Source organism: Gossypium arboreum, chromosome 12 (genome assembly GCF_025698485.1).
Source record: "Gossypium arboreum isolate Shixiya-1 chromosome 12, ASM2569848v2, whole genome shotgun sequence".
Classification (NCBI taxonomy): Eukaryota; Viridiplantae; Streptophyta; class Magnoliopsida; order Malvales; family Malvaceae; genus Gossypium; species Gossypium arboreum.
This window is the reverse complement of record NC_069081.1, coordinates 98612982-98630969: the sequence shown is the minus strand read 5'-3', so window position 1 is coordinate 98630969 and position 17988 is coordinate 98612982. Positions and strand designations below refer to the sequence as shown.

Sequence of the window (17988 nt, the reverse complement as noted above, 5' to 3'; positions counted from 1 at the left end):
TGGGGTGTTACTGATAACTCTTGATAATAATGAATGCAAGCCCATCCGGGAGACTACTCAACCCACCAACCGCTACACCGCCTGTACCAACCCTACACACCATGTGGGGAATATCTCAACCCACCCAACCCTACACACACACAGTTAAAGAACGCACTCAAATTCGATCGATTGAGGCAAAGCCTCCGAGACGTGGATGAACCACTTTGATACTTCCTCCATTAATACCCCAATCCCATGCAAGATATTAATAAAAGCATATCATGTAAAATACAACATTAATCAATCATGCGTTCACCATTTTAAAACCCTAGGGTATATCGGTAATTTTGCTCTTTAGGGGTAATTTGGTAATTTTGCTCTTTAGGGTAATTTCGTGATCTACGCTACTACACAAGCTAATTCAGTAATTTTATCAGTTTTATGCAATTTGATTCCACCATCTACCTAACGAGCTAATTTGCCCATCTCTTACCCATATTGGTCCAGTAAGCCCATTGGGCCCGATTTTGGCCCATCGAGCCCTTTTTCGAAATATGCTAAAACGTCACACGAACTTGCTTACCACCTTGCGGTGCGGATCTAACAATTACTCTATGCCTTGAGAGCATTCGCATACTCACATGACCATGAAATGCCGGAATTTGGCATTTCGACTTTTGAATTGAACTAAGAAAGGGTGTTGGTACACACCGATTTGTGACGATCGCTTCGAGATCCCTTCGATGTCCTACAATGTATTAGCACAGTTCTTATTTACAAACTATAATCACTAAACCCCAAAACTTACTTATCCATGATCGAACCATATCCCTAAAACCTTTGAAACCTTACCTTTTGCCAAAATCGATAGTTAGCTCGAATCCGATTGCTCTAATGAACCACGCCTTAGATTCAATGCTTAAGAAGACTCTAGTCACCGAAAGAAAACATCGATTAAAGACCCTTAGAGCCATATGCCCAAATCGATGACCTCCCTAGATTTTAGGGACTTGACTTTTCGAAGTTGTAAAATAAGAATAGATCCAAGTGATGAGCACTTACCACTTGTTCCTCTTTGATTTCTATGCAGATCGATGCGATTTATCCTTTAAATGATGGTAGAACTCGAATCTAGAAGATCTGAAGTTTCGCTATAAGTCCCTAAATCTATGGTATTTGGCTTTTAGGTGATGAAGAAGATGATGGTTTGAGGCTATAACCTTGGAGTAATGATGCCGACAGATATTAAGGGTTTAGAGAAGATGAATGTTGATCACAAGGAACAAAAATCTTGAAGGATTTGGCTTTGGAGAAATCGGCACAAGTAGTGAGTTTTCGTGATTTCGCCTTTTAATGGCGATTGGTGATGAAGGTTTAATGGAAGATGGGATCGACAAAGAAGGTGAATAAGATGGTCAAGGTTTGGCTAGAAGGAGAAGCATAAAGGAAGAGAAAACATGGAGGAAAAGAGAAGAAGAAAATTCGCACAATGAGAAATAGACTTGTGTTTTCGGCTTTTGTGAGAATGAGAAAAGATGAAAGAAAGCTTTCGGTGGCTAACCCTAATTCTCCAAGATAGAAAAGAAAAGAACCTAACCCTAATATTAAATTAGAGCAATCGGCCCATCTCCCTAAGGCCCTTGTCGAAATTTACTTGTGTGATCACATGCCTAGTACATGCCTAAAAATTAAAAGAAAAACAATATGCCTACCTTACAACTTGAACCTGGACCTCCAATTCCTTCCCAGCGCCACTTTTTAGGAACTTAGTGGCGTCACCTTGCCACTTTACCAAGGCCTTATTTGTGTCATAACTTACGCAGTTCTTCTTAAAAGCCCACTTAACCAAATCTCCTATTCACTTAAAAATCCCACCTTGATATTTTACCGTGTTTAGCTTAGTCTTGGGCCTTCTAAAGGTCTACTAACACATTTAAACATAATTCTAATATTTAGAACATGAAAATTTCAAGATTTACTAAAATCACAAAAACCCAAAAAAATCCGAAAATCGTGGTGTTACAACTAATATTTTTTTTCCTTTCCAATAATAATAATAATTTTATAAATATATCTAATAATAAAATTTCAAATATCAATAATACAAGTAAATAATAATAATTTTCATAAAAATTTTCAAACATACATACAATAATATTTTTCTAATAATAATAATTTTATCTCATAATACTAAGTAAAATTTCATAAAAATTTAAAATATCCGTAATAATAAATACAAGAAAATTTTCTAGTGGTAATTTAATAAAATAAAATTTTTTCTGAAACGATAATATTTAAAACTTCCTAATTATTCAAGTTTTCTTCTATTCGAATCCCAGACTCAAAACCCAACTCTTCTAGGCCCCAAATTCAGGATGTTACAATAAGTAACATGCCACTTACCCCCTAGACCAGTAGGCTCTAAATACACATATTTATTTAAAAGCCTACTGCTTAGAGACAATGTTTATTCTTTTAAAAATAAAACTTTTGCGCAAGCCAAGGCTTGAACCCAAGACTTCTCAGGCACTTCCAAAACACTTAACCACTGAGGCAAACACTCATTTGTGTCACTTTCTTGCACAACTAAATATTTATGAGCAGCCTCCTAATTGTTCCCATGCTCAATACCTAATACTTCTAGGCCTAAATTAAGGGCGCTACAATTCACCCCTCCTTAAAGAAATTTCGTCGCCGAAATTTCCCACTATCAGAACAGTCGCATAACACAGACTATACCACTAGCTCTTGCTGCGCACTCTAGTTCCAAAATGCTACCACATTTAACTTAAGTGTTTTCAATACAGTCTATAGATAGACTGGGACAGTGCGTCAATCCAATACTCTGCCACATTAAGGGTGACACCAGTGACACCCCCTGAAGAGCTCAACTCCATTGGACTAGAGTCGTTCCATAACCGACCCTTTGGCCCCCAGCACTAGTATTGGGCCTAATGACCCTCTCTAGAATCTGCAACATAGCTTGGAACAGCGCATCGTCCCCAGCCGCACGATTAAGAGACCTAGTACCTCTAGTGCTCATTATCGAATTGTGTTTTATCTTGAATTAACAGTTTTTTGCAGATCAATTTACAGTTCCAGTTGTTTATTAACGAATATTTTATAGAGACAGTATCAAAAGTATAGAGTTTTATTTCTACACAACGCAGTGCCTATCGGTGTCTATCGGTTTACTACAGTTTTAGTATCCACTACTAAAAAGTTTGCAGTAAGGTATACTACCTACAGAAGTCTTAGTAATCCTACCTATGGCAGTTTCAGTCAAAATCAAAATACAATTTTTAGAGAGAACTTACAGGATCGGCGCGGAGACTCGGTGCACCACACATTCAGTAAAAATATTTCAAAATACCTCCAAATCATTTGGAACAGTTCTTTTTGAAAATTATAAGTTTTAAAAGAAACCCAAATCCACAGCCGAGTTTTGAAACTTGGCTCTGATACCACTAAATGTAACACCCCAGACCCGACCTAGACGTTATGGCCGAATCTGGCGAGGTCACATTGAAGTGTTTTTCACAAAGGGTGAGATTGTTGATAAATTCTTTCCATATTTATCTTCATTGTGTAATCTTAAAGATGAATTTAAAACGTGTCGTTCATTTCAAAACTTGCATCCCAATCAAAAGGTATTTACTTAAAAATCGTTATTCATTTCCAAAATCATTTTATAGCGAAGGCTTTTAAAACTTGTTGCGTAAACGTGGTATTTTGAAAAGCATTTACCTTTTTGAAAACCCCCGTCCTAATGCTAGCAGATATAAATTAAAATAACAAAACCCCAAATTAACGATTAAAAATTTAAAGAGGCCTTATTACAAAAATACCAAAATTAAGTTACTTATAAATTAAAAACCAAATATGGAAGCATGAGCGGTTGTGTGGCCACCTTCGAGTCCCTTGCAGCACCGATCCACCTAAGGATTACCTACGCAGATAAGCAGAAGGGTGAGTTTACGAAACCTTAGTGTGTAATCCCTTAATAAACATACAGTCAATCATGCAAGAAGGAATATAGTGCAGGCCTAAGCCCGTATCGAGAATGCCTGGGCCAGATAAGGCCTTAGCCCATTACAGTAACAGTATCAGTGTAGTAATAGTAATTAGTGCAGTAATAGTAATTAGTGCAGTAACAGTATTAGTACAGTAACAGTTTAAACAATATGCAAGTCCAACCCAACCAGCCTCTACACTCCGCTCCGTCCAGCCCTACACTCCATGTGGGGATAAAATCAACCCACCCATCTCTACACTCCAAAATAGCACCGGTTATGGCACTAAACAGTAATATGCAGCAGAGCTTCCAGTATAATTGTAACATCTCAAAATAGAGCCTAAATGGAATAGTGGTTGCGAAACCACAAATCTGAGATAGAAAAGTTTATTTTGATTAATTTTTTTTATGATTTACCGAGTGATCAGATGCATGTGTTAGAGTATTGATAAGAAATTTTATAGATTACATGTTTAATATGCCTATTAGGGCTTATTTGCAGAAGTTGTTGTAACAACCCAATTTAGGGCCTAAACGGAACGATGGATTTAGAACCATGAATTTGAAGTCAAAAAAGTTATTTCGATTAAGTTTTAAGTTTTATTTATTGATTAAAATATTGTGTAAAAATATCGTTAAGAAATTTTACTGATAAAGTGCTTAATTGGACTTTTAGGACTAAATTGCAAAAGTTGCAAAATATGTGTTCTAATTCATAAGTACTTGATTAAAATGGGGTTTTAAAGATGAGGTCCTTAAATGGAATTAGACCATTATATTTCGTTTGGACAAAAATGGGCATGAATAGGACAAAATTTTAAAGAAAGGCCTTCAGGGCATTTTAGTCATTTGGTAATTAAAAGAAATAAAAAGGGAAAATAAAGCCAAAATTGACTCATCCTTTTCATGGAGGCCGAATTAGCTTGGGGGAAGCATGGCTAGGGTTTTCAAGCTTTCCAAGCTCAATAGTAAGTCCGTTCTAGCCCCGTTTTTCAAATTCTTTATGTTTTTGGAATCCCGGTAACTTGATTAAGCTTATTCTAGCAATAATTTAAGCTAGGGTTCATATTTGGAAAAGTACCCATAGGTTAAATGTGTTTATTTTGATGTTTTATGGTAGAATATGAAGGCTGAAATTATGTTAAACAACTTTTTCTAAGTGGTTTTAAGCAAAAATGAGTAAAATGGCTTAATCGATAAAAGTTGTTATTGTTCATAACTATGTGTTAGAGTGAGAATTTGATGTTGCCATAGAAGGGAAAAATGATCAGCATGTCATAAAACATAAGAATAAGGGATGAAGTTTAATTCCTGAGCCTCGGGGCAAAAGTGTAAATATGCAAAAGTTTAGGGGAAAAATTGTAATTTTTCCAAAGTTTTGAGTTAAGGACTGTTTTGAATAGTACATTAATTAAATAAGTAATATTTGATGTTTTAGATTCCCGAAAAACGAGATTTGAACCTAAATGGGAGAAAAATTGAAAATCGAGAAAGTTGGTAAGATGGTCGTTTTAGTATCGAGGTAAGTTCATATGTATAATAAGCATTAATTTATGCATGTTTCAATATAAAATTAATATATTTACTATGATTGCCGAGGTGTTGAAAGTAAGTATAATTATGATGATTTAAATGTTCAATATTAATTCGACATGGAAATGAGAAAGTATGTAAGTTTGTATGTAAATAATACATTATCTTTATTACGTTTTTATATTTCAGCATATTTTATGTATTTTAGCTGATTTTTGAATCATAATTGACTATTGGAAGAATGGAATAAAGTATTATAAAGTGAGATACTTCCCGTTTGAACCTTCGGAATCGAAAGATACAAATGGTATGTAACTAGGTCACATGTGTAACACGGGATGTATACCATGTGTACAAGAGAGCTACGAGACATTATGAGGTAGCTAGGTCGCATGAGTGATACTATGTGTACACCATGTGGACAAGAGAGCTACGAGATAGATGTAGCTAGGTTGCATGTGTGGTTTCAAGTGAAGGAAACCATGTAAACAAGAGAGCTACGAGATAAAGTGGCTAGGTCACATGGGTGATACTATGTGTACACCATGTGTACAAGAGAGCCAAAATTATGTGTACAATCGAGCTAGGTCACATGAGTGGTGCTAAGTGAAGGCCACTATGTGTACAAGAAAGCTTCGATTTTAAAGGTGGTCTGTGTGCGATACCATCGCGTATATGTTATTATTCCGAAGTGGTCAACTGAGAAATTGATTAAATGAAATTGTGTATGACTTTGTGAAGATAAGTGTAAGTATATACATGTGTAACTTATGAGTAATATGCTTGATATGTGATTGGAAATTGGAAAGATTGTTATGGGTAAGTGATGAATACAATTGAAGTGTGAAAGATCAGAATTGACAATAAAACTGTTCTAGATAGTTGCAGTGACGAGAATCTAAATATTTACCAAAAATAGTAGAAATTGAATCAGAGACTGAATGAGCTATCAAATTAAATCTTAATGAGTCTATTTTCATATAACAGGAACAGAGCAAGCAAAGGAATTCTATATTCTGAGATATTTAAGTTTCTATGAGACTGGTTCAGAATGAATTCTATATTCTGAGATATTTAAGTTTCTATGAGACTGGTTCAGAATAACTACGTGATCCCCTATTCTGACTTTGAAAAATCATTAAAAATTGTAAAAAAATAATTATGGGATATAATTTATATGTTTGAAATCCTTAATAAGTCTAGTTTCAAATAAAATAAACCATAACATCATATGAGTTATGTACAAAGAGAAAATTTATTTGTAGTATCAGAGCTATGGTTTAGTCGGTTCTCGGACTAACCTAACATGTGTAAGAGTTAAGCTATACATGCCATATTACTACCTGTGATAGTGTGATGCCTCCTGATCCCGATGAAATAGTTCTGTTGAGACAAAAGTGTTTTCCAACCGAGCTACCATCGACAGTGTAAAAAGGGGTTAAGTAAGTTCATATAATTTGGTGGATATATTGGTGTACTTAAAAATTGATCTTGGTGACTTGTGATGGTATGTGTGAGATCAAGTGTAAAATGAAATAGACATAAGTGGAGAAATATAGAAAAGTGAAAAGAAACGAAAGTTTACATCGTTATAAACTCATCCATGTTCGTTTGACATTGACATGATATTATGTGTCTAACTTATTTGACTAAGTGACTGTGATAAATAGATTTACTCAAATTCGTGGAATATATGTTTGAGTGCATTTGTTTTAAGATATGAATATGTGTGTAAGTCTGTCTAAAGTGAATTATATAACTGTGATAATATTAAGATGAAATGAGACTCGTAAAAGGTAAGAGTATTAGTTCATGATGTTTATGTGATACTGAATGAGTCGTGAATAAGAATTTCTCTTGGAATATGAAAGATGAGATGAAGGGAAAGTTTATATTATGATAAGTGTTCATGTTGATTGGAAATTGTGTGATGCTCTGAGTGTAACTTGTGAAATTAAATGAATGTTATGAGTAATTCTATTTGAGAATTACAAACACATGTATAAGTGTATTTGTTTGTATAAGATGACAGGAGGGTTGTGTAAAATGAATATGCATGTTGAGTTATTTGAAGCAAATTATATATATATTGATGAGTGTTAAGCTATATGCATGAATATATAAGAGGCAAGTTAGAAGTGTTATAGCCTCACCCCCTTCCAATAAGATTAATTGACAATTTGATAGCATTTGAGAATGGTTTAATAAATGATCTCAGTTGCAGAAAAGATGTCAAGTTAATATGAAGATTTTCTAAATTCTGAAATGTTACAGTTAAAGAAAGATTAGACTTAGTTAATTAACTCATCCAGGTATGATGCTTAAAGTATACGATTGCTGGATTTTTTTTAAAATAAATTTTTATTGTGAATGAGATAATGTGGATTTAGTAATGATAGAATTAGACAGAAGAATAATGATTGAGCTGTATTAATAGTTGAATGCAGAGTTTTTGGTTAAAAAAAAGTGAAAGCAAATGTGAGAATTGGAAATAGTTTTCGATTAATATTGAGGTCATACAGAGTTGAAACTTAGTTATATTGGATTTCAATTTGATAGTGGGGTGATTTTGAAAGTACTGCTTTGAAGAAAATTTATTTGGAGATGTTTAAGAAATTTTGAGAAAAGATATTGAACCTTTTTATCGGTAAGATTTTCGTGGACGAAAATCCCTAAAGGGGGGAAGAAATGTAACATCTCGAAATAAGGCCTAAATGGAATAGTGGTTGCGAAACCACAAATCTGAGATAAAAAAGTTTATTTCGATTAATTTTTTTTATGATTTACTGAGTGATTAGATGCAGGTGTTAGAGTATTGATAAGAAATTTTATAAATTGCATGTTTAATTTACCTATTAGGGCTTATTTGCAAAAGTTGCTGTAACAGCTCGATTTAGGGCCTAAACAGAACGATGGTTTTAGAACCACGAATTTGAAGTCGAAAAATTTATTTTGATTAAGTTTTAAGGTTTATTTATTGATTAAAATATTGTGTAAAAATATCGTTAAGAAATTTTACTGATAAAGTACTTAATTGGACTTTTAGGACTAAATTGCAAAAGTTGCAAAATATATGTTCTAATTCATAAGTACTTGATTGAAATGGGGTTTTAAAGAGGAGGTCATTAAATGGAATTAGACCATTATATTTCGTTTGGAAAAAAATGGGCATGAATAGGACAAAATTTTAAAGAAAGGCCTTAAGGGCATTTTAGTCATTTGGTAATTAAAAGAAATAAAAAGGAAAAATAAAGCCAAAATTGACTCATCTTTTTCATGGAGGCCAAAATTAGCATGGGGGAAGCCATGGCTAGGGTTTTCAAGCTTTCTAAGCTCAATAGTAAGTCCGTTCTAGCCCCGTTTTTCAAGTTCTCTACGTTTTTGGAATCCCGGTAACTTGATGAAGCTTATTCTAGCAATAATTTAAGCTAGGGTTCATATTTGGGAAAATACCCATAGGTGAAATGTGTTTATTTTGATGTTTTATGGTAGAATATGAAGGCTGAAATTATGTTAAACAACTTTTGCTAAGCGATTTTAAGAAAAACTGAGAAAAACGGCTTAATCGGTAAAAGTTGTTATTGTTCATAACTATGTGTTAGAGTGAGAATTTGATGTTTCCATAGAAGGGAAAAATGATCAGAATGTCATAAAAAATAAGAATAAGGGATGAAGTTTAATTCCCGAGCCTAGGGGCAAAAGTGTAAATATGCAAAAGTTTAGAGGCAAAATTGTAATTTTGCCAAAGTTTGAGTTAAGGACTTTTTTGAATAGTACATTAATTAAATATGTAAAATATGATGTTTTAGATTCCCGAAAAATGAGATTTGAGCCTAGAATGAGAGAAAAATAAAAAATTGGGAAAGTTGGTAAAATGACCGTTTTAGTATCGAGGTAAGTTCATATGTATAATAAGCATTAATTTATGCATGCTTCAATGTAAAATTAATATATTTACTATGATTGCTGAGGTGTTGAAAGTAAGTATAATTATGATGATTTAAATGTTCAATATTAATTCGACATGGAAATGAGAAAGTATGTAAGTTTGTATGTAAATAATACATTATCTTTATTACGTTTTTATATTTCATCATATTTTATGTATTGTAGCTGATTTTTGAATCATAATTGACTATTTGAAGAATGTAATAAAGTATTAGAAAGTGAGATACTTCCCGTTTGAACCTTCAAAATCGAAAGATACAGATGGTATATAACTAGGTCACATGTGTAATACGGGATGTATACCATGTGTACAAGAGAGCTACGAGACATTATGAGGTAGCTAGGTCGTATGAGTGATACTATGTGTACACCATGTAGACAAGAGAGCTACGAGATAGATGTAGCTAGGTTGCATGTGTGGTTCAAGGTGAAGGACACCATGTAAACAAGAGAGCTATGAGATAAAGTGGCTAGGTCACATGGGTGATACTATGTGTACACCATGTGTACAAGAGAGCCAAAATTATGTGTACAATCAACCTAGGTCACATGAGTGGTGCTAAGTAAAGGCCACTATGTGTACAAGAGAGCTTCGATTTTAAAGGTGGACTGTGTGCGATACCATCGCGTATCTGTTATTATTCCGAAGTGTTCAACTGAGAAATTGATTAAATGAAATTATGTATGACTTTGTGAAGATAAGTGTAAGTATATACGTGTGTAACTTATGAGTAATATTCTTGATATGTGATTGGAAATTGGAAAGATTGTTATGGGTAAGTGATGAATACAATTGAAGTTTGAAAGATCAGAATTGACAATAAAACTGTTCTGGATAGTTGCAGTGATGAGAATCTAAATATTTACCAAAAATAGTAGAAATTGAATCAGAGACTGAATGAGATATAAAATTAAATATTAATGAGTCTATTTTCATATAACAGGAACAAAGCAAGCAAAGGAATTCTATATTCTGAAATATTTAAGTTTCTATGAGACTGGTTCAGAATGACTATGTGATCCCCTATTTTGACTTTGAAAAATCATTAAAAATCATAAAAAAATAATTATGGGATATAATTTATATGTTTGAAATACTTAATAAGTCTAGTTTCAAATAAAATAAACTATAACATCATATGAGTTCTGTACGAAGATAAAATTTATTTGTAGTGAAGAGTGGTCAGGGCAGTTGAGAAATGAAATAGGGGTAACTTCAATGAATAAACTGTACTAATTGGCTAGGTCAAAAATCCTGAAAATTTTATGGTAAGAATATACATGAATCTAGTTTCATGGAAAATTAATGGTTTGTAATTTGGAGTTTTGTAGCTCTAGAAATAAATAAGTTAGTTGCTAGTACTTTGCTAGACAGCTTATTTTGAACCTGTTTATGATTGTAATAGTGAAAGTATGTGTGTTTTTTATGGTAATATTCTGGGAACATATTGTGACTTTGTTTAAAGTATGATAATGTATTGTTTATTAATATTTACATACTTACTTGCTAAGCTATAATGCTTACTTCCTTCCTTTCCTTTTTCTTATAGTGTCGCAGATGTTAGCTCGAGTTGGAGGTCGCCGGAGGTTAAATCATACTATCAAACTATTGATCGATATATAAAGTTTTTAAAGTATTTTAAGTCTTTGGCATGTATGGAGACTCGTTTAATTGTTATTAAGTTGCTAGGAATTGGCTTAAAATACTGACCTATGGTATTTGAAGGTCTCTATTGTATAAAGTCATTTAATGTAGATAGTCTTGATTATGTTATTAATTAAATGATGCAATTTATGAATGTGCATGCTTGCCTATGTGTGTGGTTAAATTAAAGCATGATATGGGCCTTGTAAGCTCTTTTTAAGGGATAGCTTGAATGTGTTTGAAAAAGTTTTAAATTAGAGTGAAATTATGAATCGGTTTTTATACGATGATTAGTGATTAAGTTCGGTAATGCCTCGTACCCTGTTCCGGCGTCAAACACGGGTAAGGGGTATTACAATAATAGGCTTAGAGCCATCAGTGATTTGCAGCAGAGCTGCTAGTACAGTACATTTCCTCCAATCATGTATAAACTCATCCCCATGCAATGCATCATGCAACTTGTCATGTCATGTCATAATATTATACATGTACTCAATACAGATACAACTAGCATGCTAAAATATAAATATACATCACATAGGGGCAAAACAACCATCTTACCATATAAGGGCAAAATAGTCATTTTACCACATAAGGGAAAAATGATTATTTTATCAATTTGGGGGTCTAGGTATACTTACCGACCCAACAGTAGGTCCACAGTCGTCTTAGGCGACCCTGCAACCTTAACAGTCAAACAGTAAAAATGGGCCTAAGGCCCATAATGCGGGCCCACACGCCCATGTGGCCCACATAGCCAAAAATGGCCTTGGCTATGTAAACTACATAGCCTGGCCCAATATTCTCCATATTTCCATGTGGTTTACCTGTATGGGGCCCACAGGCCCGTAGAGCCCACACGGCCTATTTCAGCCCAATATGGCCCGAGATGGCCTAAGCCAATGAAATCTAGCCTCTACGATGAAATGCCCATGTTTATACGTTCGGATGACCACACGACTGAGAGCATGCTCGTGTAATGTCGACGGTCACATTTTTCTGCTTTTCCCGATTAATGATTATGGTAGTGTTGATACACACCTGATGTGCTTTGAAGTTTTAACCATGCTCCGAAGCCTCCTATACTTGGATTCAACCAACAAACCCTTTAATCAATACTTAACCCATATACCATATGGAATCTGACAAAGATCCAATCGAGCACAATCAACTCTTCATTAGCGAAAGCCAATCGAACTCTCACCCTTGGTTCCTAGAAGGCGTACCAATCAACTTGATCTCTACCTACACGAAAGTCATAATCTCTTTACTAAACTTATTCTTGTTTGCAAAACAATCTTGACTGAACCACACTTACCAAATAACGATAGTACAGAGTATGCTTCGATGATGCAGTGAAATAAGACTAAAGAGAACTAAAATGAAACAGTAAACAGAGAGGGTAACGATAGGAAGGAAAAGGAAATAGTGCTCATGAAGGAGAGAAACCGAAGGGGCAGAAATGAAGCAGAAACTTACCTACCAATATTCGGCCAAAGATAAGCACTAGGGAGAAAGAATGAGGAGAACCATGCGCCCGAACCCAATTGATCGAAGAATGCTTGCCAATACTGAAAGTAAGATAGAAAGGGAGAGATAGGATATTCAGCCAAGATAACCAAATGAAAAGGAAAGACAATAGAGAGAAGGAAAGGAGGGGGAAAGAAGAAAGCAATCGATTTCTAAAAGAACTTTAGGGAAGAGCAACTTCATAATAGACCAAAAAAGAAAAGAACCGAATGATCCCTTGTCAACAATAGGTCCCCTAAATGCAAAAGTTGGCCTCAAAGAGAAAAAGTACCAAAAGAGTGACAGAAAATGAAAGTGATTTTGCACAGCAAAATCGAATTCTTTGAGTAGCTAACTTCCCAATTCGGCACTAACTCTCCCAAATTTCAAATCCCACATTTTCGTCCCTTAATTCTCTCCTAAAATCCATCCATTAATATCTCCTCAATCACCAATTCAAACTCCACTCAACTATATAATTTTAACTCCCCTCAACCACTTTAGTGTTTCAGTCAACCCACAATACTTCCACGGCACAGCAGTAAAATAAACAATCCCCTGCGACCACCAGGATTCGAACTTCAGACCTCAAGCATAGGTAACACGCCACTTACCCCCTAGACTGGTAGGCTCTTTATGTCGCAAAATACTCATATTTATTTAAAAGCCTACTACTTAGAGACAGTGTTTATTCTTTTAAAAATAAAACCCTTTCGCAAGCCAAGGCTTGAACCCAAGACTTCTCAAACACTTCCAGAACACTTAACCACTGAGGCAAACACTCATTTGTGCCACTTTCTTACACAACTAAATATTTATGAACAGCCTCCTAACTGTCCCCCTGCTCAAAACCTAATACTTCTAGGCCCAAATTCAGGACACGACAATTATATATATTAAATGCTAATTTGTTATAATTGGGATAATATGACATGTAGCACCCTTAACCCTATCCGCTGCTAGAATAGGGTTACAAGGTATTACTGATCAATACACAACATATAGCTTACATTTATCAGTATAAAGTATTCATTCTCATACATCATTCAATATGCACATTGATAAACCGTAAATTATACATATTTTTACCCAATGTTTAATGCATTTTATAGATGATTTCTTATTAGAATTGGTGAATTTGATGCTCCTAATGCTTTAATTTCATGTTTTGTACTCAAGAGAGAATCAAGAGTCAAAAGGAGCCAAAAACAAGCCAAAAAGGGACAAAACGGACCAAATTGAGAAGATGACACGGCCTAAGCCTCGCCACATGGGAAGCTCACACGCCTGTGTCTTTCGAGGGTGTCGACTAAGGCTTTCATGATTCACATGGCCTGGCCATTGACCCACACGGCCGTGTGCAATTTAACGGATCAAACACAGCCTGGCAATCACGTCACACGGCTGTGTCACACGGGCGTGTCACACGGGCGTGTCCCTGCTGAGCCCAAGTTAAGTCCAATCCGGAAAACGCCACTTTGGAGGGTTTTTAGGCATTCCAAAGCCTATAAATACGCACTAGAGGAGGAGAAAAAGGGAGACGGAGAAGAGGGGTAAGGAATTACCCCAAGGAAGCCAATTGATCCATCTCAGAAGCCGGATTCATCATCAAGACTGAAGATCTCTCCTCAATTCCCCTTCAGGAGTTTTGGGTTTTCTTTATGTTTTGTATTCTTTATTCTTCTAAGATGTTTTCTTATTTAGTTATGAACTAAATCCCCTAAATACTTAAGGGGAATGAAACCTAAGACGAATCTTGTTATTATTTTCTGAATCGTATGATAAATATTTAACTTGTTCTTAATTATGTGTTCTTAATTCTTGCTTTGATATCTCAGGATACTAATTCAAGACACGCTCTTATTCAGAGGAGGAATAGACCCTATCTAAGAGTACATTTGCCATAATTAAGCGAAGTTGATTGCGTGTCTAGAAATAGGGTGACAAGATTTTGCCGGATTAGGGTGAAACCTAATAAGGGGATCCATAGATCGAGTTAATGCAACCCAAGAGTGTTAATTAGAGAAAAGTCTCGGTTATTCAATCTAGGGATTAGACGTTATTAGTCTTGAATAGGGATAATAACATAACTTAGGGATATCTACGGAACAAGTTGAATGAATAAATCGTCTGATTCGGAGCCAGAATAACAAGTACAGTCTAGGTGGACTTTTCCTTAGGTATTGTCTCAAGCCAATCGATTTTCCCAAAAGCAATTCCCCAATTCTTTTCCCTATGCATTCTTAGTTTAAATAATTAGTTAATTAAAACAAACCCTTTTATTCTTAGGCTAGATAATAAAAAGATAGTCATTACTAGTACTTTTGGTTCCCTTGGGTACGATATCCCGGTCTTGCCATTACTATACTATTGTTCGATAGGTGCGCTTGCCTTTTCGTCATGATAATAGTTAGTATAGGTTTGATCTTCATTATAAATATTTATTACATGTTACGAATCACGCGATCAAGTTTTTGGCACCGTTACCGGGGAACTGAAATATTAGGAACACTAAATTTTTATTACTTTAACCATTTATTTTTCTTGCAATTTTATTTTATTATTTATTAATTTACTTTTTCTCTCTCTTGGCAGGTTTTTATAGTTTATGACTAAAAGAAACCCGTCAGGACCATTACTCTTTGACGAAGAAATCGATCGTACAATTCACAAAAATTAAAGAGAAATAAGACATAGTTTACTCTACATGGAGAATGAGCGAGAAAACGATACTCAAACTCCAATCGACGAGATGGTTGAAAACCCAGGCGATCAGTTGCCTTCTGCAATTGCAGCTAATCAAAATCCTGCTCCTCGTACTATGTATGATTATGCTAAACCTTCTTTAACAGGAATTGAGTCTAGTATAGTTAGACCTGCTATTGCTGCGAATAATTTCAAACTAAAACCTAACACAATTCAGATGATACAGCAGTTTGATGGTTTGCAAGATGAGGATCCCAACACGCACTTGGCAAATTTTCTTGAATTTTGCGATACATTCAAAATCAATGGCATTTCTGATGATGTCATTTGTCTTCAGTTACTTCCCTTTTCACTGAGAAAAAAAGCTAAACAGTGGTTGAACTCGGTACCACGAAGGTCTATCACTACTTGGGAATAAATGACCAAGAAGTTTTTACTAAAATATTTTTCGCCGGCTAAAACGGCTAAATTGCGTAATGATATCTCTTCTTTTGTGCAGATGGATTTAGAAACACTTTACGATGCATGGGAGAGATACAAGGACTTACTGAGAAGGTGCCCTCACTATGGGTTGCCGCTTTGGCTGCAAGTTCAAACGTTCTACAGTGGTGTGAATCCCTCGACAAGACAAATGATTGACCCAACTGCTGGTGGAACCATCAACAATAAAACACCGGAAGATGCCTATGAATTCATAGAGGAGATGTCACTGAACAACTATCAGTGGCAAGTTATGAGGACAAAGCCAACAAAAACAGTCGGCGTCTATAACATTGATTCAGTCACCATGCTCTCAAATCAGGTAGAACTTCTCAATAAAAAGATTGATAGTTTTCTTGGTTCTATGCAGGTACATCCTGTAATGAGGTGTGACTCAAGCGGAGGAGGTGTGCATACAGAATATCAATCCTTCAATCCCACAACCGAAGAGGAACAAGTCAACTATATGGGTAATAATAACTTTAGATCTCAAAATAACCCATACAGTAATACTTATAATGCAGGTTGGAGGAACCACCCAAATTTTTCCTGGGAGGGTCAAGGAAATCAAAAGCCACAAAATCCTCAAGGTTTTCAACAGCCACTTTATCAACAGGAGAAAAAACCAAACCTTGAAGAGATGCTTTCTAAATTCATCTCGGTGTTAGAAACCCGTTTCCAAAATACCGAGACAGCACTTAAGAATCAACAAGCATCGATCCAAGGACTCAAAACTCAGATAGGCCAGCTATCCAAACTAATCTCCGAATGACCATAAGGTAGCCTACCAAGTAATACTGAACCTAATCTGAGGGAACACCTCAATGCAATTAGCACTCAAGATAAGGAAGGATTCATTTCACCTGAGCCAGAAATACAGCAAGACAACATGATGAACAAAGGACGAGAAAAGGTAAACAATAATGATCCCAAACAGGTAAGTACAACTCATGAACCTCGTGTGCCATATCCTAAAGCGATGACGAAAGACAGAAAAGAAGAACAATTCGGTAAGTTCGTCAAACTCTTAAAGAAATTACATATTAACTTACCCTTTATTGAAGTTCTTTCATAGATGCCCAACTCAACAAAATTCTTAAAGGAACTTCTGAGCAATAAAAGGAAATTAGACACTACATTACGTGTGGAACTCAATATAGTCTGCTCAGCTATTCTATAGAATGAGCTACCTAACAAATTGAAAGATCCAGGGAGTTTTACAATTCCTTGTTTAATTGGTAGTCTATCTGTGAATAATGCTTTAGCTGATCTAGGGGCAAGTATAAATATTATGCCATATAAAATGTTTAAACGACTAGGTCTAGGTAAACCCAAACAGACTAAGATGAGCATACAATTGGCTAACAAAACAGTTAGATTTCCTAAGGGTATTATTGAAGACGTTCTCGTTAAAATTGATAAATTTATTTACCCAGTAGACTTCGTTGTCTTAGATATGGATGAGGATAACGAGGTACCTCTAATTTTAGGACTACCATTTTTAGAAACTGCGAAAACCATTATTAATGTAGGCACAAGAGAGCTAACACTTCGTGCAGGTGACGACACAGTAACACTTCAAGCACGCGACTTAGTCAAAACCCCTAAGACTCAAGATACTGCTATAAAAACTATCGATGATAAAACTAATATTCAATCATCCTTGCAGGAACTCCCTCGAACAAAGACAACAGAGATAGTGCGCTACTATCATGAAGAGAACAAAGACGTCCATGAAGAACGAAGACTACGGATAGAGGAGCTAGACGAATGGCAAGAACACAAACTGAGAACACATGATAAACCAAAACTACGCAGAAACAAGCCCGATACCTCTCCTAATCAACTTAAGGTTGGCGATAAAGTCTTACTAGATGTCGTTGATCCTCATATTGTTACTACCACACCAAATGAGGAAATCCCTCTTACGGGACTTAGCATTTTTCCATTCAGTACAGTGGAGGTGAGTCATCCCAAGTTTGGTACTTTTAAGGTAAACAACACCCTTTTAAAACCTTATTTTAAAATTGACAATAGGAATGAAGAGTATGAACTCCTCGAACCACCCTGACTATTCAACAGAGAGGTAAGTCGAGCTTAGACTATAAATAAGCGCTTCTTGTGAGGCAACCCGAGCACTAACATATTTTGATTTCTTTATTTTTATTTT

The 17988-nt window shown here is 35.3% G+C and overlaps 1 non-coding gene across 1 annotated transcript; it reads right to left on the bottom strand.

Annotated features, from left to right (window-relative positions):
- Positions 1-15804: 15804 nt before the first annotated feature.
- Positions 15805-15911, bottom strand: LOC128286232 (small nucleolar RNA R71). The gene has a single exon (XR_008276776.1). It is a non-coding gene; the product is annotated as a small nucleolar RNA R71 (small nucleolar RNA).
- Between the last annotated feature and the right edge of the window lie 2077 nt (positions 15912-17988).